Here is a 27,065-nt window from a genome sequence, read left to right as displayed (position 1 = left end):
AATCGTACGTTTGCTGCACAATCAGTGCGAGGCCTCCGGGCGATGGCCGTGCGAGGGTTGTGCAATGCCACCTACGACATGTATACGGGCTACGGGCTTACGATTTTTTCTAATGTGTTTAACTTCTCTCGAAACAAAATCCTAAAGGCTGCGGAGCCCGTGAATCCGTACGAAAATTTCACGGCCGCCTCCTGCCTCCGCACAGAGGCCGCACGGAAAAGGGGATACGGGCAGAATACGGGCTCCGTAGACTAATCGCAGGCCCAAATGTAATCCAGGCATAAGTCATTGACATTAAAATATGGAAACAGGGAGTATTGTGTCATTGGCATAATGCTAGGTGAAACAAAATTTGATTATTATGAGTCTGATCAAGGTTAAAAATAGCTATTTTATTAAGTTTAGGCTAGGCTAGCTATACTACCTATAGCAGTAGACGATTTAAGGGTAGCTCCAAATCCAATGCTAGCGCTGGTCGGCTGGCAAGGTGATGGCGCTCCCTTCATACTCACAGACCCTGCGGCCGCGGCATAAGAACGCCCGGTTTTGGCTCTTCGAAGATGTTTGACGAAAAGTATAATAAGCTACGGTGGATGTTAGATCTAGCCACAGGGGGTCTTGAATAGACTGCCAAACTAATGTTTAGTGTCAGTTGGTCAAGCCTGAATCAATTCTGTGAGCATGGTACCTCCCTTACACTCTATTTCCCATACGTTTTGTGTATAATTTTCGTGCGGTGCGATTTTTATTTTAACACGCAAATTGCATTGGCAAATTGAGCTGCAATTAAGTCGCTCGAGTCGACCAATTTTACTTTCCAAAATGACGTCATCGGGTTTAAGAATTTGTCTTATCTTTCGTCTAAGCTATCGAAAGATAACAGGCTGCCTGAAACCAACAAAAGTTGAGGAGATATATCACCTCGTTGGCATTGGATCTCCTAACCAAAGGCGCACTAACACCTGCCTAAAGGAACGGATGAAGGAGGCGACAGATGACAGACACATGCTACACGGATACTTACAACCCCACAAACGACTTATATCCCGACACAACTTCCTCGATTCTGTCCCTCCACCTGAACAGAATCCTCCACCATCAGCCAAGCCCGTACTCATCAAAGGGCTTAACCTGAAGTGGCCGGAGTGGCAATGCCTAAATCGAATGCGGACGAGAATGGGGCGGTGTAAGGTCAATATGGCAAAATGGGGCTATGCCCATGAAGGAGATACTCTCTGCGACTGCGGAGAGACTCAGACGATGGACCACATCTTGCAGTGCGGCGGAACGGGTTGCACAGATGAAGACCTGGTCCTTGTTAATAAAACGGCCATTGCAGCAATCGGGCGATGGAAGAAATTAATTTAATCTACTTTTTAATTAAGGAACTTTACATAACTATCTTGATCTAAGGAGACGCGAACGAACGAGCTAAGACGAACTGCTTTACGTGTTTAGAATACGGCTAAGGTAACTTTCTTAACCTAGACAAATTCTTAGACATTTTCTTAGACTTAAAATGTCTTAGAAGTTTATTGAATACGGGCCCAGGACCCCACGCCAATTTACGCTCCACTCGCTTTGTTCGCTACGCTCTTCCTGATCGGTAATACTCTAATTTGAAAAACGTTCCGCGGGGCCTGCATGTAACATACAGGAGTGGAATGATGCATATTTTCTTCTGCCCCCCCCCCCCCCCCCCGCTCACCTTCCAGGGGAAGTTGAGCCACCTGGAACGTGTGGCCTCTGTACGGAGGCAGGAGGCGGCCGTGAGACTTTTGTACTGATTTACGGGCTCCACGGGGCTCCGCGGCCTCTTCGATTATATTTCGCAGAAAGTTATACAAATTCGAAAAATCGTAAGCCCGTAGTCCGTAGACATTTCGTAGGTATCATTAAACAATCCCCGCACGGGCATCGCGCGGAGGACTCGTGCTGATCGTGCAGCAAACGCACAATTTGTTGGTGAACATGGAGGCCAAAACACGCTTAAAAACGGCACGGGGGCTGCACAGTCACCGCGCCTTCTCCACGCAACCTTTGCACGGAAGCTGCACGGGCTGCGAATTTGCGATTCCCAAACCATTCAGCTGTGGGAAACATTTTGAGCAACGTGATTGGTTAAAAAAGTTATAAAGACACGCCCACATCGACGCGAGCCATCTCATCATGGCGGTGCGAATGTGTCTGGGGCCAAGTCCGAGTGAACCATCAAATCTTCAAAATGATTTTCCAAACCTGCATGTAAGTAGATATTTAGACCCTGTATTTAATTATTTTATTATAAAGTCGCCATGATCAGATCCGTGTCTATGACTTTTGGAATGATGTTTGCATGAATGGGCTGCACATAAACAATGGATAACAGTGGGCCTGTATAATAATGTGCCTGTAGCTGTAGGCTGTAGGCTGTAGCTAGCTCGCGTGTGAAGTGCATTGTACCTAACAACATATAGCGTATGTCATGTGCAGTCCTGAGTGTTTTGTTGAGCTTAGCCATGCATTGTTTGAACATAGACAATAACACAAGTTACATGTAGATTTAGATGATAGATAAAGTCTTTTAAGTTAGATACAAGTATGTTCTAATGAAATATAGATATCGATTGGATGATTTTTTTAATTTTTTTTTAGATCTAGACCCTAGATCTATACACCTAGATTCTAGACCCTAACGTTAGACTATGATAACAAATAAAAAATGGAACATTATTTATTGGGGAAGGGGGGGAGTCTAACTTTACTAGTCTAGATGTCTATGTATAAATGAGAGCTTGAGTCTGAGGGAAAAAAGGGGTTGCAGAGAGGCCCAGCAATTGTTCTAATAATCAGAGTTTGATGAAAGGATTAGGCATTACAAAATGTCCAGGTCAGAAATCCTCAAACAGATTAAAATGGTAAAACTAGAGAAAGTTTCCAAAATTAAATTAATTCATCTCGACTATACATGTAGATCTAGCCATGAGTATTGTTCAAACAGGATAGACTACAGGATATCACATTTTTGGTGGCTAATTCTTCTTAAAAGTGCATTAAAAAACTGGCAAATGTAATTGTATTAATGATCTGAGTATAATTCCTTTCATTGCAGGATACTCTCCCTATTGAGTATAAATACCATCTCTGCTCGTTCCAGGAGGTCGATGGAGGATACACTGCTGACCTACGTGTTGCCATCACATCAGAAGAAATTGCTAAAAAAATGGATTGCTGATTATCAGGAGAAAAGTAAGGTGACTCTTCGTGTGAAAGCCACGAAACCCAACAGTGGGAAGATCAACCTCTTTGCTACCTACTACCGCTGCCAACACAATACACTGCCTAAATCATCAGCTGATAAGAGAAGGAGTACCAAGAACACTAATTGTCCTGCAGAAATCAGCGTTGCACTGAAGCGGTTCATGGGAAATAAGAGCAGGTAAGCCTTACTTTAAAAAAACAAAAATTTCTTTGTCACTTTACTAAGCTTAATTTCATTGCACTTTCAGATAATGCAGAGTGACATTAAACTCTGCTAATGATTGAATAAATTTATTGAAAAGTGAATGTTGATCTAATTTCCTGTTGCTTCTGATTTAAAGTATTTTTTAAATGGGAAGAATAAATACTAGTATGTTACAAGCTGTACTCAATATGCTGTTCATTTCTGTACTATTACCTTCCATGATCACACCCTAGACTAGAAGTAGATCATGAGGTTATATGAGGTCATGGCCTTCACCTAAGTCCCCTCCTTATCTGGCCTTGCATAATATAGGAATGTTAACCTCTTCTCCCTCCCCCCCCCCCTCTCTCTCTCTCTCTGTTTGTAACCAATGGGCTATATTGCCACTGTTTTATCAACTTTCTCATAGCATTGTGATACAAGAAGACTGATACATCATTCCCTCCTAAAAATCTTCTTTTTTCTATCTCATTAGCTCTCCATCTTATCCTTTTTCTATATCACTCTACAACAGATAGATACTCGCCCTTTTTCTTTCTTTGAAATTTAACACAATTCATTTTTTTTTTGTCTATGATGATTACAAAAGAAGTCCAAGTCATTCATAGGCTTCAATAACACTATGGCCAAACTTAGTTTGAAAACAAACTCCAAATACAATTTTTTTTCTCAAAAATGATTTTTATTTTTTAAAGGAAATGTATGTATATTTATGTTTTTTGCACAAGTGCATTGTAAAAAAGTACCTTAGTCAGGTATATTAGGCCCAAATTTTTTAGCTTTGGGGACACATTTTACAAAACCACTAAACATTCTCTACACAAGTACTTATTTGGCCAAGATAGCTTCATTTTATTAAATAGGATACATCAAGTAAAATCACGTCTTCATGCAAAATTATGCAAATGCAGTCATACTTTAAACAGGTCATAGAAATTTGAAATATAAGAAGAGTGAGAAAATGTGTTAAACTTCTCACATTTTTGTGTTGTTGTTTGTTTGTATTTGCCTCATTTTCTTTCAAGAGACCCTTCAAATCAAATCACACCCTCATGCAAATTTTTGCATACTGAATTTCATAACATTTGCATAAATTAGCAAATAATTAGCAAAATATTAGCAAAAAATGATTCAAAGAGTCCTGTGGAAGAAATTGCACTTATTTCAACTCGATTTATCCCAACATTTTATTTAAAGACTTCCACAATTTTGAAGATTATTTGTGGTTTAAACTATATGTAGCCATATGATTTTTTTTAATTGAAACTATTTAGTAAAAATTACCATGAATGTAATTGAAAATTATCATTCTTTACCATATTTTTAATTTACTGTTGACAAACTAATGTCAATTGTCATGCAGAAATGGAGTAATTTTGAAGTGATACTGAAAGTGATATTGCACATGCTGACCATAATCCACAACTAATCAATTCATTTGTCTGCTTTGTCCTTTTTATTTTCTTTTTAGGGCCAAGACAAGAGACATGCATCTTCCCAAGTTTGCGCTGAAAGTGGGAATCAGGTATATGCATAACCATGCTGTGTTTTCTGCATACTCTGCAAAACAACATGATGTCTCTAAAGAAACCATTGACATCTTTAAAGACTTGTTCTCCAGAGGTCATTCCCCTCCTCAGCACTTAACACACACAAGCTTAACCTTCAAGTTCAGTATGGACCAGAATATGTCATGAAAGCAGCTGACAGAGCAAACTGCCCTGACTTGTACTTTTGCCACAGGTAATGGTCATTTCAACAACAATAAAATCTACAGAAGTGCACATTTGTTTGAAATGACAATGAAATTCTTTCAGTGTACATCAAACATCATATGCAACCATTCTACTGAAGTGAAAATGGCACTATTAAAGTACATTTGGTTGGGGGGGGCACTGTGCCTTTAATGCAAGAGGGTTTATGGTCTGATGTGAAATAATAAAATAAACTTTTTCAATTTCCCAAAAGTTTAATATGAACTTGCCGACATATCAAATAAAATATGTGTGGCGGTCTCGGGACACCTAAAATCACAACACTTATACTGCTGTAATTGCTCTAGGTGGATAATCATGACCTTATGAGCCTAAATGGGTTTTTATTATTTGTTTAGCATGTATAACTATTGATTTGGTCAAAAGTCATTTTCCAATGACTTTGTCAGATGGCTTTAGCTTAGTCCCACCCCAGTGGGGATTAAAGGAAACCAAAACCCTCAGGACAACTCAATTTTAATGAAAAGAGGGGACAGAGAGAAGCAATTTAAAAAAAGTTACATCAAAATCGGTTGAAAAATGAAAGGTATGAAAGTTTGAAGTCTCAGTTGAGTTTCTATAGCGATCCTCAAATTGGCAATATTGCTTCAAAATGGCAGGCTTTTGTGGACAACTCTCCATTTGTTTTGTATTACAAGTTTCAGATTTTCTCCATTTTCTTTGAAGATGCTGCTTCTCTCTTTGTGAACCCAACATATGTTGTGTAAAATACATTTTCCCCATGATATATCTTGAGCTTAGAAGGAGACAAGCTGCCCCTTGAGAGAAAATGGAGAAATCTGAAAATTGTAATACAAAACAAATGGAGAGTTGTCCACAAAAGCCTGCCATTTTGAAGCAATATTGCCAATTTGAGGATCGCCATAGAAACTCAACTGAGACTTTTCAAACTGTTAAAACTCTCTCATTTTTCAACCGATTTTGATGTAACTTTTTTTAAATTGCTTCTCTCTGTCCCCTCTTTTCATTAAAATTGATTTGCCCTGAGGGTTTTGGTTTCCTTTAAATGCATTTGTAATTGGAGCCCATGTTTAAGTTATGACAGTTAGGGGAAAAAAATACTTTTAGTAAAAATAAGGTTATGAACATATTCCTTGAATCCAAATGCATTGGTATAAACACCATGGCAACGTCTTCACCAGTCTCAGATTTGGAGATATGGTCAAAAGAGTCTTGAATGGCAGCCATTTTGAATTTATGCAAATTGAACATTGGTTCCTGTTGCAATTTGTTTGGAATTATTTCACATTTTGATTGGACTAATTTGCAGAAGTTTCATTTCTTAATTTTATTCATTACTTTTACCTTATTTTCAGGCTATACAAGAAGATTTATGAACAGGCGTATGGTGCTTCCTCTGGAGAGCAGATGTTGGTGGACCTGGACTGTGCCATTAAAGCGTAAAATAAAGAACAAGGGCTGCAGTGGACCAAGATGTCAACACAAAACAGCAAAGTAGCAATCGCCATCTGCACTCCACTGATGCGTCGCATTCTTTCCAAGCATCCACAAAGTGCAGAACTGGTTTTTGTAGATTCATCTGGTGGTATGGACAGGTACGATTGCCGTATCTTTCTCCTTTTAACCCACAGTGTGGCCGGAGGCCTACCTGTGGGTTGCCTCATTACCACCTCAGAAGCAAAGGAGACAATTTCTTCAGCTCTTCAACTATACAAGGAGATGCTTCCTTCAGATGCCTTCTATGGACGTGGTCAACGGGGACCTGCAGTATTCATGACTGATGACTGTGAGGCTGAACAACAGAGCCTGAAAGCAACATTCCCGGAAGCAACATGCCTATTGTGTATCTTTCATGTGCTTCAGGCAATGTGGCGTTATCTGTGGGATGCGAAGCACACCATTAAACGGGAAGATCGCCCACATCTGTTGGGGATTGTGAAAGACGTGATGTACACTAGTTCGGAAGGAGAATTAGAAGAGTCGTATGCTGCCCTGTGTGGTGATAAAGTCGCTTCTCGTTACAACAACTTTCTCACTCATGTAGGGAGACTGTTCAGCAGACGTACAGAGTGGGCAATTGGTCTTCGCAACAACCTGTCGATGAGAGGGAACAACACAAACAATTATGTTGAAGCTGCGATGCGCATTCTTAAAGATCATATCTTTGAACGCGTCCGAGCATACAGTCCTGTACAGCTTCTGGACTTTATCCTCGTTCGGATGCAGGGGTACTATGAGCGCAGACTGACAGATCTGGCAAATGGGAGACTGGACGTGATGTTGTCAAAGCGGTACCTACCAGATCAAGGTAAAATCACTCAGGAGATGATCTCCCGTGTCAGTGACACAGCAGAGATGTACCAGGTGGAGAGCGAATCAACCGCAGGTCAAGTATATGATGTGGATATGGTGCTAAAATGTGTACCTGTGCCGTAGGATTCAATGGGGCTCCATGCAAGCATCAATATGCAGTCACCAAGCATTTTCAAGTCAATTCCTTCAATTTCTTCCCACTTACTGATGAAAAGATGAGACAACACTTATTCTATCTGGCCTCCGGATTAGAGAGTGGACAGTTGCCTCGGAACTGGTTTCGCCCATTAGGGGCTGGATGTGGGCCTGAACTGGATGAACGTGAGCAAGCTCCCTTTGATATCGTACCAACAATGGACTTACAAGGTCAGGCTGACATTGACACAAACATGACTGGTAGTGCTATCGAATCCCTCAATGCACAGAGACAGTTGCAGAATATTTTTGATAGAAGGCATTGTGCTGGAGCGTGTCATTCCACAAATAGGGATGCTGATGGCAGTGAGAACACAAACGACATAGAAGCGATATTGGATGGAATTCAAAGAACAGCTGACAATTTGAAGAACATGGTTACGCTTAATCCTGTGGAAATGGCAGGGCCTGTCAAAACTTACATCGACAATATGACAATCTGAAGACGCATGCAGCTGTTATAAGTGCCCTGAAAACTTTTGGAAAGTATACCGGGGCAGCTCGGGCACTATCACAGTCAGCACAGCAAAAAAGAAAGAAGTTGTCTTCCGAAAAGGATAGGCTGAAATGTAGGAGGGGGAAGATGATTCGAGTTCAGCCAACGGCAGTTAGTAGGAGAAAGACTCCTTTGGGAGGCAGGAGGTGTTTGCAAACCGGTAGAAAGTCAAGTCAGAGTACATGTACATCTTCTAAATGCAAGGACAATAATGAAGGAGGTTCTCGTCTATGTCTGAAAGGAAGAAAGAGGAAAGTACCTCACAGCCTTAGTCAATGCGTGGTAAACAATGAAAGCATTGGAAAGTCCCATTCTTCCAAATGGTAGTTTGACAAAGTTTTTCCCTACGGAACTACATGAGTCATACATGTAGTATTAGAAGTACAAGTAAACTGAGAAGAATCAAGAGTGAAAGCAGACTTATTTATTTTAGATTTTATATGTTGGGCCAAAATTGACTGAATATGTAACATTTCATGATGAAATAACTTCATTTTAAAGTTCCTAATGTCTAGTTGTGTACCTTATACGAAGAAATATAGTCAGCTGTCATTGTCAACATATACTTTTTTTTTTGGTTCATGCATCTACATTGTAGATGATGTAAGACCTCATACATGTTTAGTTTCTCAGAATTGAAAACAGAGTCTACCAATAGGCTCATAACAGAATAATTATGTGTTTAATCATCACAGATTAATATTATTTTTTCATGTGAGTTCATTTCACAATCCTCCTTTGTTTGTGGGTACTTGATTCAAACATTATTTATAGATTGCTCAGAAAAAATCAAAGAATCACTGAAACACTGAACTTAATTTCTCAAAAAGACAGGCATTTCAAAGTAAATGGCATTTGGATTATACATGTATATTTTATTGTACTCTGATATGTGTGTGGAAAATTTAAGTAATCTGATGTTGACCCCACTTTACAGTGCATCAAATGATATTTCTGTCTGTTTTTGTGCTTGAGCAATTTATAAGACTGTTTACTAATGTTTAGCCGTTTGAAATACAATTATGCCATGTTTCACATTGAGGAAAACTAGAGGGATAGTACACATTTCTAACAAAGTTGGCTGGAAAGGAATTAGAGATCCACGTTTTTGCATTCTGAAATAAACCAAGCTCAAATTTCAAATGTAAATATTGAGTAATTATTCAAAACAGTTACAATGTATCAAAAGCAATGATGATATGGGTGGTGATATTAAAATGAATCGCTTTTAGATTATTCCTCTGTGATATGATAGTTGCTAAATTTTGATTATATACTTTTTCTCAAAAACATCATGGGACACTTTTCTGACATGCTAAGAAATTATAATTATTGATCCCTTTCAAGGATTTAAAGTGCTCTATTAATGTTACAATTTATTCAGGTTTCACTATTGGTCTGACATGCTCATCTGTGGAAAGAAGGCCAATAAGAAATTAATCTACACTCGCCACACTCGACCCAGGTGAGGTAAATGGGTACCGGTAGGAGAAACCTATTTAGCTTTAGCACCTTATCAGGTATAGTTCGGCTAAAGCTGGGTAATGAAAGCAGTGCTAATGCAACCTATGGAAAAGGCACTTTATAAATACCCAATTATTATTACTTATGCTAGAAATCATTGGTCATTTCAATATTAACTGCCATTTTGACTATGACATGAGAAAAGATAAGTCCAAAATTGTTGTTTATTGTTGTAACCAAGACGGGCCAAGAAAGAAACTTGTTTTGAAATGTGCTTCATTATTGCACTTTACTCCCTGATATTGCATTATACCAGAATGTGTTTGGCCCATTTGTTGGACTTTAGGATACCATTGTTTAATGTAAAAAGTTCATCAGGTATTTTCTTGAAAGATTGTAGACTTGTATTGTATTTGTATGCCTCCACTATAGCCATGGCCTAGGTATTGTGTTTTAAGTTTCTCTGTCCCACCCAATGATGAAAGTCACAACTGGCAATAAATTGTTTTTGATTGTCTAGATATACTTGAATAATTATGATGCTTTGCATCAATGCTTGTTGTCAGTCATCCAGTTGATTTTACTTGTCTACATAAAAATGGATTTTATTATATGTACTTTGATCGATGGGGTTTGCTTCTTTTCAAGGATACCATTGATATTGAATGGGTGGTTTGAACATATATCGCCTTCAAAATTAATCTGAAATTTATTTTTCACAATATGATGCACATCCTCTTTATCACTTTAGTGCATAATTATGGTTGAATTGTTTGTGTGTAAATTGAATGACCAGTTTGAGCACAGCCTTTGTCATTGTGATTAAGCTGATATTTATATTTTATAAATCAGGAAAAAAAAGCTGAATTTGTGATGATTCCGCATATCATCTTTTTCCTGTAAATGTCAAATTAATGTGACAATATGTGCTACTCAGGTTTAAGCATTATAATTTTGCGTAACAAAAATAGATTATGTGCGTGTTCTAAAAAGAAAAAAGGGAAAACCTTTGTTGGCATTAAAAAAAAAAAAGATCGAACCTTTTGGTGAATGAATGATTTTATATCCTGCGTTATGGAGTGATTTTGTTCTGTTCAGATTTGCCATAAACATCGAGAGAGTTTTTTGTTGTGTGGCATGGCTTTAATAATCTTACCTTGTATTGTTGTGCTGTGTGTATACAGATCTATTCTTTTTGTGAAAGCATAGAACTGTATATGGTATGGATGGATATTTTATTTATTCCTTTACTTCCCATGTGTGCCAAATGACACTATGCTAGCTTAATTGCCAAATATGCAGATTGGCACAAATAATATGCACCAACTCATAAACAGAATTAAACATTTGCAGTGTCCATTAGATTTTTGTTGTTGTTGTTGTTGTAATAACCAATTTCTTGTCTCTATTTCAACATGATATAACCTCAGGCTCACAAGTTATTCTTCAAAATTCAAAATAAGGAAACAATTAAGAAATACAATTGGGCACAGGCATATAATTTGAGTGACCTATAAGGAGTTAAAACCACCGACAATTTGTATTTTCAAATGTTTCAATAGCGTTCTAATAGAAAATCATTTTTATCCATTTTACGAGAATACTGCTCTGTCATTCAGAATAAAAGGCGCATACCATTGTCTGTCATAACACAGGGTCTGAATAATTGAACTATACATTGCACGTATAAGGTCATGTGACAGCAAGTCGGAAGCTGGACTTACTAGGCTTTACTCAACACTATAAGACAGTATATTTTGTCAAAGTGTCAAATTAGAACTAATTAGGGTCTCTCCTTGATCTGTTCATTCTAGTCTGCAAGCACAGACTCTAATTTGACACTTTGATAACAAAATATATCATGTATGAGGGAAGACCAGTCCAGCTACTCGTCTGTGTCAAAATGGACCTACCATGGTCAAAATAAATATACAATACATGGTCTATTGTAGTCTCATGATTCAGAATCTGTATTATGCACTATGGGACGGACATGGGTATGGGTGCCTGCAAACTATGTGCACCCCTCCCCTCTCTTGTTTTCGTACTTTCCCTCTCTCTTTCTCTCAACTTGCATGTGTTCCTTTAAATTCCCTCTTCCTTCTCATTCCCGTCACTTTTTTTTTCTCGCCTCGAGTCTCACTGACCATGCATTTCTCTCTATGCGTTACTGATACACACCTTCAGTAGCGGAATTCTAAGGCATGTGAGTAGTTTGCAGGCACATATACAGAGTCTGAATCGTGAGACTACAGTAGGCCATTTCATGTAGATAGACTTCCCTCAGACATGATATCTTTCGTAAAGTGTCAAATTAGAGTCTGTGCTTGCAGACTAACAGTGTGACTAGACTAGTAAAGTTAGACTCCCCCCCCCCCCTCCCCCAATAAATAATGTTCCATTTTTTTATTTTTTATCATAGGTCTATAGATCTATAGGGTCTAGATCTAAAAAAAAAAAAAAAAATCATCCAATCGATATCTATTTTTCATTAGAACATACTTGTATCTAACTTAAAAGATCTATCATCTAAATCTACATGTAACTTTACTTGTGTTATTGTCTATGTTCAAAGAATGCATGGCTAGGCTCAACAAAACACTCAGGACTGCACATACGCTATGTGATGCACTTCACACGCGAGCTAGCTACAGGCACATACCAGGCCCACTGTTATCCATTATCCAGACACATTCGCACCGCCATGATGAGATGGCTCGCGTCGATGTGGGCGTGTCTTTATAACTTTTTTAACCAATCACGTTGCTCAAAATGTTTCCCACAGCTGAATGGTTTGGGAATCGCAAATTCGCGCACGGGCTCCGTACGATTTCCGTGCGGAAGCTGCGTAGACTGCACGGCTACTGCATTGCAATTGCACGATTTCCGTACAATCTCCGATCAGCCTCTATACAGACTTGCCCCGGTCTGCCCTCGAGGGCCAATACAAGAAATGGCACGATGCTCGAAGATAATGTAAACACAAACATCGTAGCCCATAGCCTCGTACGATGCCCCTAAAATCGCACGAAAAAATCGTAGACTAATTCATCGTACGGCGCCTGGGGCAAATAGGGACTTTTAGATTGTGTGGACGAAATCACGAGGAACGCCGACTGATCATGCGTGTGAACGTACTCAACTGCCGATGTTGACTACAATTACAAATCTTCCAGATTGCACTCGATGATATACATGCATGCAGGAAGTAACACTATGAACATGACGGACAAAAACAGAGGACAATTATACAGTTTCTTATTCTACCTTCAACAATTGCTCTGGAAGACAAAAGAACATCCCTTCACTGCTATTATGTAAAAATATGTAGAACAGGTGAATAGGCATGTGACACCTGTTCTACACATTTTTACATAATAGCAGGGAAGGGATCTTCCTTTGTCTACCTGAGGAACTGTATATTTTATGCGCACGCGGCATATACTAGTACAGTACTAGATTTAGGAAAATCGAGGTTGACGCATTCTCGATCGCCGACTGAGACGACGTGACGCATGCGCAGTGCCTTACAATGACGTAACACGTTGCAGTCAAAGCTGTCGACGTGCAAATCTAAAAGTCCCTAATGTAATCCACCCAATAAACAAAATCACGTGAAAATCACGTCAATATCAAGGTATCGACTTGAGGAGAGTTACGTTCTTCAAACGCCGGACATTTACGTAAATGTGTTAATACGTTTATTGCATTAGGTAACTTAAAACACACGTATACTAAATCACGCAATTGTCACTGCAATATCACCATTATAATAACGTGATTATCCCTACCTTGGAGACCATGGTTTGTAAACCTAATACTCCCGTGTTTGTTTGGTTATGAAATTACATCTTCATACACGAAATTATCGCGTCACAGAAACACGTGAAGCGTTAGTGATAGTTTTAGTCAAAATATCTGCGTGACATTCACGTGAATATTACGAGGCTGACTTGAGATGAATCATGTTTTTCATTCACGTGAAATTTACGTCGAAGAGGAAGTTACTGTAACCCGCGTTCAACCCAATAATTACGCAAATGTTACACAATAAATGAACCAAAATAATGACGTTCTCATCCCGTTTCTGAACATCGTGTCTTGGATCTTCCATAATTACGTCCAGGCGCGCCGGAAGAGTTTGGAATTAGAGGGGGTTGGGTGGGGGGGTGCAAACATCCCAGAAGAGAAAGCTAGTTGCAACTGGTCCAGTTGATGAACCATTTAATGCCAACTGGTAACCCTGGAAATTGAAATGGGCTAAATGATCCAGTTGATCCAGGCCAGCTATAATTCAACTGGTCTAGCTGAGCCATTAGAACCATTAGGTAAAACTTCCAACCAGTTGAACAGCAAGAATACTTCAATACTGGTACGTCTGTATTTCCAATGTAAGGGCATTGGTAATAAGTAGACTTACATAATTGAATTAATCGAAAAAAATGTCGTATACTTGTACTTTATTGAAATTATTTTAGTTCACAGTTAATGTTTCCCTTATTCATGTTTAACTATTTATACGAAGTAGCGAAATGTCCTAATTACTGGTAATTTATATTTGTAGTATTTTCGAAATGAATTGCATATAACTAAATCATCAGTAATTAAGAAATATGCTGTAAATTCAGATAAATTGTTTAAAAAACATAGATCTGCACGCACCCCATATTCAATATGCAAATGAATTGGTGTCAGCTGGGTCAACTCGAAATATGCCACCGCTCAGTCATCAACTGGTGCAACTGGAAATATGCACACTCCAGTTATCAACTGGTGCAATGAAAATATGCCAACAGTCAGTTATCAACTGGTGAACATAGAAATATGCCAACAGTCACGGGATTATCACCACGGAACTTAAATGGTAACTGTGAAATCATCAAGACACCCAAGAATAACTCATTTTCACACATGGAAAACACGGATTACCCAGCTTATATTAATAATCCGTTTGAGTCACGCGATCATCACCGCGGAACTGCTGGCGACTTTGACTACGATTTAAATAGGTGTTTTAAGACACCTAATCATGACTAATTTTGCACAACTAAAAGTCACGTATGCCCAGCTTAGATTAATAATCCGTTTGAGTCACGAGATCATCACCGCGGAACTTATGGCAACTTTGACTTCCATTTAAATAGATGTTTTAAGACACCTAATAATGACTAATTTTTCACACCTAAAAGTCACGTATGCCTTGCTTAGATTAATATTCCGTTTGAGTCACGCGATCATCACCGCGGAACTGCTGGCAACTTTGACTACCATTTAAATAGGTGTTTTAAGACACCTAATAATTACTAATTTTTCACACCTAAATATCACGGATTCACAGCTTAGATTAGTAATCAGTTTTAACTACGTGATCATCACCAAGAAAGTTATGGTAACTTTGAAACCATTTAAATAGGTGTTTTAAGACACCTAATAATGACTCATTTTTCACACCTAAAAGTCACGTATGCCCAGCTTAGATTAATATTCCGTTTGAGTCACGCGATCATCACCGCGGAACTTATGGCAACTTTGACTACCATGTAAATAGGTGTTTTAAGACACCTACTAATTACTAATTTTTCACACCTAAATATCACGGATTCACAGCTTAGATTAGTAATCAGTTTTAACTACGTGATCATCACCAAGAAAGTTATGGTAACTTTGAAACCATTTAAATAGGTGTTTTAAGACACCTAATAATGACCAATTTTTCACACCTAAAAGTCACGTATGACCAGCTTTGATCAATAATCCGTTTGAGTCACGAGATCATCACCGCGGAACTTATGGCAACTTTGACTACCATTTAAAAAGGTGTTTTAAAACACTTAATAATTACTAATTTTCACACCTACATATCACGTTTTCACAGCTTAGATTAGTAATCAGCTAGAGCCACGTGATCATAACCAAGAAATGTATGGTAACTTTGAAACCTTTTAAAGAGGTGTGTAAGACACCTCAGAAATACTAGTTGAATATAACCAGATATTCACGGACGGAACAATAAGACGATAAGCCGGTGTAAGTAACGTGATTATTACCATCAACCTTGGATAACCTGTGAAACCAATCAATAAAGGTGCTTACAAGACCAAATAATTACGTATTTATCGCCACCATCGGTTAACTGACAAAAAACTCGTTGCTTGGTCAAGTGGTTATTTGGTCATAAACACTTGATTTACAGAGGTAAGTGGAATCACGTTACTCCAGTCGCGTGATAAACTGGTGGTTTTTAGGTTAGATGAAAACGTGAACAGGAGTACCTTTTTTGTTTAAATGAAGGCACGTGTCGATAACGTTTAAATCTAGTTCAAAAGGCACTATACTTTAAATTCACTTAAAATACACCCCCACAAGAGGTTACTTTTTGGTGTTCTGTTTATTGGGCAGGCATAAACCACTTCACCCGTGTACCCGTGTACACCGCTTCTCGAATGCACACCGAGAGCGGTAAATAACTTCCCGCTAGAAAATTCCAATGGGACCTACCAAACCACCATCTTAGCACTAAAAAATTCTCTGCTTCCACTTCCGGTCCCCATGGTACATACAACGGGTACAAACACGAACTTAACAGATGAGAAATCAGACGAGAATCTGTGGTTCACCCATTTAATTTGGCATCTGGAGTCTCGAGCTTTCCTACTCGCTCAAAACATCAACATAATTTACCAAATGTATGGAGTGCTGGCTAACTCATATCCGTAACAATACCCATATATGAAAGTACATGAAAACGGCGTGGGTGGTGAATGAGTTTGAAGAAGAGTGTGAACTAAAAAGGAAATTTGTGGAAAGTTTTTTGCGATGAGTTACCACTTTGTTGGTATCACATGAAAGGAGATTCCTTTGCGGTCATAATGATCTTAATTATGTTCATTCATGCGTGACGAGGACTTCAAAAGGACAGGTAAAATATGTTTTTAGGGCCATAATTCCTTTTGATAACCTCATCAACTATTTTGGAAATTGGCACACAACTGTCAAATCATCTTGAACATGTTACTGTCAATTTGTATGGGGCTAGCTATAATAGTTTTAGAGTTATGACGAGTTTAACATATTTTGCGTTCTTTTCAAAGAACGCCATCTTTGGCGCGATTTTTGAAGTGTTCAATTTGCATAAACCTATTTAATTTCTTTTTTTTAGAAAGCGCATATCTTGACATAATTGCATTTGAAAAAGGGTACGGATCACAGAACTGTAATATACGTAGAACGATCATCCACATTTACAAAGCACAGATTGATGTGTGGCCATTATACGCGCTGGGAGATACGCGCCAGAGCACACGCCACCATTTTTCTCAGTCCTCGATCTTTTGAGCTAGCAAAGCCCAGTCGGCCATATTATGCGTATGATGACACAGTTAAATGCTATTCTGATATTCTTTTCAGGGCATTATGCCGTCGTCTTAGATGCACCTGTAATTTGAAGTCGGCTTTTTTATATATCATGTGTTATCTTCTAGCATACTAAATATATAAAAGTTAAATTTTTGTTCTCCGTTTCAAGACCAAGATTTTGTTTAAAGAGTTAAACTTAAAGGTATAGACCAGTTTTGAAAACGCCTCCTCTTAAGAAATGAAATGGAAGGTCTCATTACCACTCATGTGAAAGAATATGTTTTTACTAACACGTGATGATACAAATTTTGCTGGGAAACCGCCTATTAATTGATATATTTGGTAAATTATCATATCTATCCGGACTGGATAGATATAGGGTAGTCCCATATACCGGTACATCTTTCTGTGTACAGTGCTTGTAACTTTACCAAGACTGGGCCAAATTTCTTGTCATTTTGATGATTCTAGAACCTTGCAGTACCCACCACTACTTATATGCTAGATGATAAACCTTTTCTGATCAATTCCACAACGTTTCTTTCACAATGCAATCGCATGACCAGAACTGGTCTATACCAAAAAAGAAAACCTCTTTCAAGATAGGCTTGTTAAACAGCTACTTTTCCATATCATTTTCAAGGGGGCTTTAATTTATTTACTTAAGAGTGGGGTGACAAAATACAATGATAACAATATTTTAATAAAGATTTAATTCACCCCACTGACAGAGATAAAAAAAAAAAAATGGAGAGAGGGGGAAAAGGAGAGTCAGAGAATGGGGAGAAGGAGAAGGGAAACAATTACGTAGAAGGAGAGAGAGAGAGAGAGAGAGAGAGGACAACGGAAATAAGGAAGTGGCAAGGATGAAATAAAGAGGGGGAATAATTTAAAGAAAGGGAGAAAGAGTGGAGCAAGAAGAAGGAGAGACACTAAGGGAAGTAGCACAGCTATGGATAAGGAAATTGACATGTTCAGAAAGGAGAGAGGGAGTAAACTAAATAGTTTAATTTTGCTTAATTTAATTTCATCTATTATAAATTTTCTGCGTCACCTTCCACACTTCAGCAGCATTTTCATATCATTTACATGTTTAGCCCCACCCCTCCCACTTTCAAAATTTCTCCATGGCCACTTGATCAGTACGTTCTATTCCAATGTACAGTGTTCCTTGTATATATACAAGGAACACTGACATGTTTTCTTTCCTGCAGGCTAGTGGATACTTTAAACTTTATAGCACAAGCCCCCCCCCCCCTCCCCTACACACAAACATACACATACATGTACGCATGTTATTCTTCAAAACACAAACGCTAGCATATGTTTACTCAATCACCTTCGATTATTATATTCAGATACGTTGTACATCTAAACAACAACAGAGGCAATCAAAAAAAACAAAAAAACATAAGCAACAACAAAATATGCAAAGAAGAGAAAAGTAGGGACACTACATGTATGACAAACTGTTTATGCAATCCTGAAACTAAATTTGATAGACATGATGTTCTTGAAGTTCCAGGTTTATTCTTTTTAAAAACAATTCAAGTTCACAATATCAATAAACAACTATAATATAAATTTGGTAAAGCGTAAAAACTTGCGAAACATTGGCAAGTAAAAAATTAGTACAAACTTACGAACACATTATAACATAAATCTATTGGAGAAATATTTCCAGCCAGGTTCAAGTATCTATTTTTTTTTGTATTATGTGGGTTTTGAGATGCTAATCCACAAAGAGTTTATTCATAAAACAAAACAAAATTGGCATGCCTTATTGATATCGTTAAATAGATGAATAGGCCTATGATGATAGGATTGTAATACAAATTCAGAACTCCTTTATCATTTAAGTTACTATTGTTCCTTATCATCCATGGAATATTTGACAATGATTGTTAATTGTTATCTCACCCATGTGTAACAAAAAAAAAGGAGGTCATCATTTCCTATCACTATACCATTTTGTTTTATGATCATCGTACATAAGTTTCTGCAACCATCTCTTCATAAAATTCCACAGGTAACTTTGGCATGAATTGGCATAACATAGGCAAGTGCATATTACCACAGAAACTCAACTTATACCGTTTCAGTCCACATGTGCAACCAATTAAATATCGGAATTCATATATTCCCCCCCCCCCCCCCAAAAAAAAAAAAAAAAAAAAAAAAAAATTATATATATATATATATATATATATTAAAAAAATGCTGCTACAATCTGTGCTTTACACATAAAAATTTCCACTTTTCGGGGTGGTTGAGGCTAGGAAATTAGAGACTTAACAGCATGTTATCACATCGATATCGAATTTGATGGGTTGAACAATGAAATTGACCTGGTACTGGCTACACTTCAATGAACATAATATACTCCTAAGATTAAACAATATGTCCTAATCATGACATTCAAGAATTTTCTTGAAAACGATATCGCCTCACATTAAATTGAGCTCACCTCATATCAATATTCACTAGTGAAACTGTACAATATAAAACAAATGCATAGAAATATTCAGTTACATATGTACATTATAATGGCAAAACAATGGCAAGTTAAGTAAATCCCCACAGACTTAAATATCTAGCTCAATTTGGGGGATTGAGGCACTTTAGGGGCGTCCGGCAGGCACTCCCCACCACTTAAATCGCCTGACAGTGGTCATTTTTGTATATGTGGAATCTGCCGAACTATTTCCCATTGGTTTCATGGGGTTTCCATTCCAGCTGATCTAGCTAAAAAATGTACCTCTTTGGGGGCATTTGGCGGGCACCTTCCACCACTTAACACGTCTGGCATTGTCCATTCATGTACCTTGAGACTATGGCGAATCTTCTCATATGGTCTACATAGGGTTTCCTTTCGAGCTTTAACCTAGCTCAATTTTTTGACCACTTTGGGGCCTTCCCCTTTCCACACCCACCACCTAGAGCATGCCAGACGGCCAATTCGTTATATGGGGCTATGTGATCTTTACATCCGTGCACATGAAAATTGGTTTCATTTCCAGCTAGGTTGATCCCCCCCCCCCCCCCTGGCTCCCGTACTATCTCCAGAGCGAAGGTTGGAGTCATCTTCCTGTTGAGGCTTGGATTGTGGTTGAACAGACACCTTTAGGAATGGAGCCTTGCGCTGTTTGATAGTCTAAAATGACAAGAGAGAGAAAAAGAGAGATAGACAAAATTCAAATGTAAAGTTACAGCAGCTTTAAATGTGAACTGTGTTTAAACACATTTGGGGGAGCCTCTAATTCTTGCCAATTTTTAGATGTCTTGTTTTGTGATATCAATGCATATTAAAACAAGGGGAAAGGGAGATTAAACGTATGTTGTTAGTCCATATGAACACAAAAATAAAATACAGTCAGTTTTATAAAATAAAAAGTGATATTAACTGCATAATTATGTACACGAATATTTGGTTGAAGTTGGTTATAAAATCAAAATGTACCATCAAAATACCTTTGTCGGGAAGATAAGCTTATTTCAATGTTATGTTTTCTAAAATACAAAATCAAATCTGGGGATTGATGTACATGTACAAATTATAAAATGGTACAAAAGTGAATTGTGGGGCCCTAATGGAATGATGAAGAAAAAAAGGGGTTGTCTGGATTATTCCAGCTCACATGAACTAGACTCAGAAAAAAGAAAAAAAAAGATTATCAGAAACAATATATATATATAATTGTGGACCTAATTTAAAAAGCATATATTGTTGGAGCCATAATGTTGCGAGCATATGTACATGTATATACCTTCATAAGATGTTGTGGAAAACAGAACTGCGTTGGCACGGCATCTGGATAAAGCCGAGTTGTCTGACCCGTACGATCGAAGCATTCCTCTACAAAGCGGTCGGAACATATGGCTTAATACTTGCTGGGTGTCATGTGGTCTCTTCTCATGTTGACTAGCCATTTCAGAAGCGCGTTATCACCTCTTGGAAACCTAATAATGGAAGAAAAAAATCCGGGTCATAATTTGGCTATAAAAATTTCAGAAATAAAGTATTGAAATTTGGAATAGCAAGAACACTACACTATGATTGAACTAAACGTTAGACTATTAAATGGGCAACTCTAGCCAATTTAAAGGGGGAGAAAAAAGAAAAGAAAAACAGATTTAAAAAAAAAATTACCAAAGAGGCTATCATAATTCAATCTCAATTTCTTTAACATTCTTGATTTTCAAATCAAGCCAGTTGTTTGTTTTCCTGTATCTGTAATAAAATCAGATTTTTTTTTTTAAGAAGCACCATGCAGGTTTATCCTCAAAATGTTGTACCGTTAGGTGAAAGGGTCTTAAAAGAACTGGTATTTTGATAAAAGAAAAAGAGCCTCAATATCACATACACCACTTTTCGTCGCTCTTTTCAAACAAATCAAAATGTTCTTTTTAGATACAAATTTTAGAGACTAATCTAAAAATATCTAAATAGGGGCCATTCTGTTGTACTTGAACACTTAATAAGTCATCATAAAGATTGTTGTCAAATTACACATGTTGACATCAAAACAAAATAATAATTTAATAAATTAAATAATTTGGTTTTGATCCAACCTCTAGTTGCACACTCTTACTGAAAGTGACTCGCTAACATTGCTCAAGTTTGATGAAAAAAAAATGTAATTTTTGTATAAAAAGTTACTTATTATAATTATTCCTTCTACTGTACTAACCCTCTTAAGCCCCAGTCCCATATAAAGCCGGACCAGCACGGACGAGCACGGACCACTCCGGACCATCCCGGACCATGGTCTGGGGTGATCCGGGATGGTCCGGGATGTTTTGTTAAAAAAAGTGTGATGCTTTAAAAGCTACAGTCCCATATACGTCCCGGACCGTCCCGGACCATCCCGGACCCCATCCGGGGTGATCCGGGATTCGGTCCGTGTTGACACCGTGTTGGCACCGGGGTGGTCCTGGATGGTCCTGGATGGTCCTGGATGGTCCTGGATGGTCCTGGGCGGTCAATAACTCACTCCCGGACTGCCACGGATCAACACGGACCGCCCCGGCGCCACTACGGATGACCCCGGACCCAGCACGGTGGCTACATGGATCACCCCGGATCAAACTATTGTCCCGGACCGTCCCGGACCACCCCGGCAGTTTTTGACCGTCAAAAACATCCGGGGTCGACTCCCGGACCGCCCAGGACCATCCAGGACCATCCAGGACCATCCAGGACCATCCAGGACCACCCCGGTGCCAACACGGTGTCAACACGGACCGAATCCCGGATCACCCCGGATGGGGTCCGGGATGGTCCGGGACGGTCCGGGACGTATATGGGACTGTAGCTTTACATGCACAAAATCCTGAAAAAGTTCTCAAAGCACAAAGATATTTATGTTTTTCTTTGAAGGCATCTCTGTGCGACACCCTCTAACAATAAATTCTCTCAACCATTTTTTAATTTTCCCAACCGTTTTTCCATTAAAGGTACTATGTCCCATTTGCAGGCCAAAAAAATGAAAAGGTTAAATTTCAACGGCATTTGAAAGACAATACTAATTTAGAACTTCCCTAAAAAGGGGGGCTTGAAAATGTCTTAAAGTGGGAAAAAAACGACTATTAGTTGTGGAATCGACTTAGGAGATATAGAGCCAGTAAGTAATAGTCTGATTTTCAGACCATTGTACCGAATGGTCGTCCGTTTTATGCTGCGCAAGGATTCAATCAGTTTAATTTTGGCCATTACAAGAAGTTGGATATTGATTTAGACAAATGCTCATGTACCCTTTACAGCTCATTTTATGTATGTTAATATTACCAAAGATGAAAAAGGCCATTCAGTCACCCAATTGTGTCTGACAGTGAAGTCTAGCAAGTAAGCGGGTTTTCTTGCATAATTCGAATACTAGGACACTGCTAACGTTCAAATTTCACAGATAGGACATACATGAAATATTCATAATTCCTGCAAAGTTCTACAGAGTTTGATGTTGGCTGCAAATATATCTTTAAAATAAGACATAACTCATAAGACTGGATTTTAGAATATCTTTTAACACTTAAATGTCTGGAACGGTATATCAAAGAGACAATGCATTGCTTTGTGATGCTTTCTATTCACCTAAAATGTAATTAAATTGTAATAATATAGTTGGGAGGATTAAGGAATCGATCAGATCAGTTTTTCCCAATTATTATCATTAATAATGGTCTGTTTTTACTCAAACCTTCATATTATCTATAATTTTACATCTAGCATTGGAGTCACTACCTTACCAACATTTTCTCTCATCTAAACAATGTTACCAAGTCCATTTAATCTGGTCAGAAACAATGTATGAAGCAAACTCAAAAGAGCTAGGATTTGCTGATATAGTTGGCTTGGACGTGTACATACATAAGTTGTAGTTTTCTCTGAAAAAATTATGTATGTCTGCTAGATTGAACTTCATTTTTTTGAAAAAAATGGCATGGATGCTCATCATCCTCGTGACAAGCATTTTACCTTTTATTTAAGAATTTAAACATGTTTACTGCAGAGTGATTCAAGTATTCAACACAAACTACTAATAGTCAGAACAGTAATACTAATAGTTACTAAATAAATAGCGCAGACAACAACACACACTGGCACAGCACGCACATAATTTTTGTTATTTTGCCTGTACTACTGTAGACCGATTTTTTTTGTCTCTTTCGTTTGTTAGCCTCTGATTTGGGTCTGGTCGGCTCCTGGTCTAGTACTACTGTAGCCAGGGCCCCGTCTTACAAAGAGTTGATATCAATCGCAACTATGGTCTAGGCCTAGATCTATGTTCATAATCAAGAGATAGGATTAGGAGTAGGACTAGGACTCAGAATCAGACTGTAAAGTTGAATTCATTTAAATTTTAATTGGACTTGCGATTAGATCTAATCCAATTCCAAATCAATTGCAACTCTTTGTAATGCTAAGTAAGAGTAAAAGTAAGACGGGGTCCTGGTACTGGTCTAGATGTCTATATAGAATGTGCTGAAATAATCAGGTTTGATAAATAATTAAAATAGCATGCCATGGCAGTGTTTAATTCAAAAGTTAAATTAATGTGTTTGTCAACTAAAACAAGCTGTCTGTGTGCGATTAACTTCGCCCTGTTCCAAGGCATTAAAATAAAACGTTAAAATTGATACATGAAATTATTATGTATCATAGTATATACAATCTTTAAACATCACTGATAGACTCATTAATTAAACTCTAATAATTCATTACTGCATCGGTCTTAAACTTACGTATGGAAAGTCTTTCCGCATCCTTTCGTCTGACGATTGGTGCAGTTAAATGCCGTACAAAACGGCATAGTGCTTGGTAAACAGTCACAAATTAAACGAATTTCAGGTTGTCTATGAGAAAAAGCGGCGAACACAACAGAGGACTCGCGAAGATGGCGGATGTCACGTGATCACGTACAAGCGCTGGCCATATTTTTCGCAACCCTATGATCCTTCTACTTATACAGTTCTGTGGTCCAGATCGGCTAAAGGATACTTGAGTTATAACAAGTAAAATATATTCATTTTCAAAAATTGAGAGGGCGTTATTTAAAAATGAAAGCAATATTGAAGTTTATTTGTTTGTCAGATTATTTGCCATGTTAAGATTTATATACCTCTCTTCAGAAATCTGGCCATCTGATTGGTCGACATTGGAGTCGTGATTTTAGCCATGCCAGTAACGGTCAATAGTTCATGAGTGAGATTCCCGTTGCCTCGGGTAACGGTTAAATAGTTCAATTCTGCTCAAGTCCCCATCGGTTTACGTGTAAAAAGTTTCTTTGTGCGAGCACGGATACCATACAGTGCAGTGTGTGTGCGATTCCCAAATGATTGTAACATTCACTCATCTCTCCAGCGAAGATTAACATACAGTGTCTCAGATCTTCTGTGATGTTTTATCAAATCTTTTTATACAAGAGGATAATTAAGGTAAGAATTCTTGGTAGATTTTTTTGTAAATTCGGTACATAAAAGATATATTGACTGCTTTAATATTTTAAGACTAGCCGTTTCTAAACTGGCTCTCGGGGACACCGCCGCGCGCATCGGGGTCATGGCAGGATGAAACGTCCCCTTGAGCCTATATAAACAGCTAGTCCTCTCATAGCAGTCAATATATCTATAATATTATACAACACCTAGTAAGTAGATCCTTGTCATTCGGTTGGAGGATTGTTAGTCGCATGATATTCAATAGATATAAAATTGCACGGGCGTGCATTTTGGTACTATTCGCCGTAGTACTACTCATCGAGCGTGCATTTTTGGTTATACGCAGACTGTATACCTCTCTGCCCTTCGCGTATCCCATTGTTATATAAGTTGCGCACATCTGACGCGAAGGCAATCTGAATGTAATCGAGAAGGCCTGACTCCAACTTTAATGTATGTTTAATGTAAGGAGCAAAGCATAACTTTTTGAAAGATGTTGTATAAAACAAATAATGAATGTTTTTCATTCGTTCAATAGATTAACGTTAATTTTATTCAACTCGGCTGACGCAACGTTGAATAGAACGTTAATCTTTAAACTCGTGAAAATATTCGCACTGTTGACAGAACTCATAAGCATTCATTATTTGTTTATTAGTGATATAGATTTCATGTCAAAATTATATTAAATTATACATTTATTAAGGATTTACATTTTTCAAGGTCATTTTCACTTTTTACAATATTGGACACGTGATTACGTGATGAACATGACGTCACATCGAGTTTACGTCCACAAACCCAATGTAGGTCAACCCATGCACTAACCAACGGTCTTCATTAGAAGTCTGTACGATATGCTGTTGTTGAGATAAGGTGGTCGACAGACATGCATGAAAAACAACAAAATGGTGCCTGGAAGGTGACATGATCACTTTTTCGAAAGAATGTCGACGTTAATTTCTGGACATTGACTTGACACTTCATATTATAACATTTTATTGATTTAACTCTTTCCATTATTGAGATATCTGCCGAACAAATTTACATGAGAGAATAAAAAGAAATAAACTAGACTTCAATTGGTCGTTGTAAATAATAAGGTGATCCGTTTTGTAATGTTAAGTCTTCCTCTCTTTTGACAAATTTGGTTATTTTAGAGAGAACAAATTATTGTGGGGCAGGCACAGAGAATGACCAAATGGTGCTTAGAATGTCACATGGTGTCATGTTTTGAAGGACAATCTTTTGTTGTGGTGAGGTCTAACAATGCTATCTATTGGAATGACTAAGTATGAATAATAATGGAAATACTTTTGATTGTCGAGATACAATGCATACAACAATGGGAAATATAAAATAGAGGAAGGTATCAGCTCCAACATATTACAATATGGAAGACATTGTAGTACAGATAGACGAGATACATAAGAAGGAAGAATGACAGATATCATGTAATATTATCGAGTTCAATGTTTTTTGGTAAAGGTAGTAGACCTCATTTGCACACCCATTCTAATTTTTTGTGAAATTATATGAATAGAAGCTCTGAGGCATGCATGAGCATAATCCTCTTTAAATATTATTGTAGAGGAAATGGACCAGCAGTCTTGAAGTGAGATGTGAATAGATATTTATATTTCTTTGATTTGAACATATGGTTGTGGAGGGTTAATTATCAAACTTCAAAGGAAATGAAAACGAATCTACTTGTTTTTTTTATTAAAAAAACTACAGCATAGGTCTGTTTTGCTCTATAATGTAGAAAAGATTGTTATTATTCCTAAGAACAAATCTACAAGAGAGGACAAAACAAAATAATAACACCATTAAAGTCACCAAACATTAAAATGTATGGACATTCAAAATAGAACAAAATATTGGCAAAAGTCATTATAATGAAGAATAAACAAATTCTAATTGGAAAATTAATTAATTTGAATACAAAGAGAAGTTATGGTAAGCAATGTTGTTACTATGTGGTTCCTTATAGATATGCACCTAATGGAGGCATGGCTAGTTACACCGACCGTCATACAAAGAGCTAGGCCTTATACCCCCTTCACATACACGGATTTTTCTTATGAGTCCTTACGGATCGCCAACTCGTAGTCAATCGCAA

The sequence above is a fragment of the Strongylocentrotus purpuratus genome, unplaced genomic scaffold, assembly GCF_000002235.5.
Source record: "Strongylocentrotus purpuratus isolate Spur 01 unplaced genomic scaffold, Spur_5.0 spur5_scaffold_21, whole genome shotgun sequence".
Classification (NCBI taxonomy): Eukaryota; Metazoa; Echinodermata; class Echinoidea; order Camarodonta; family Strongylocentrotidae; genus Strongylocentrotus; species Strongylocentrotus purpuratus.
The sequence above is the reverse complement of the archived record's forward strand: the minus strand, read 5'-3'. Positions refer to the sequence as shown.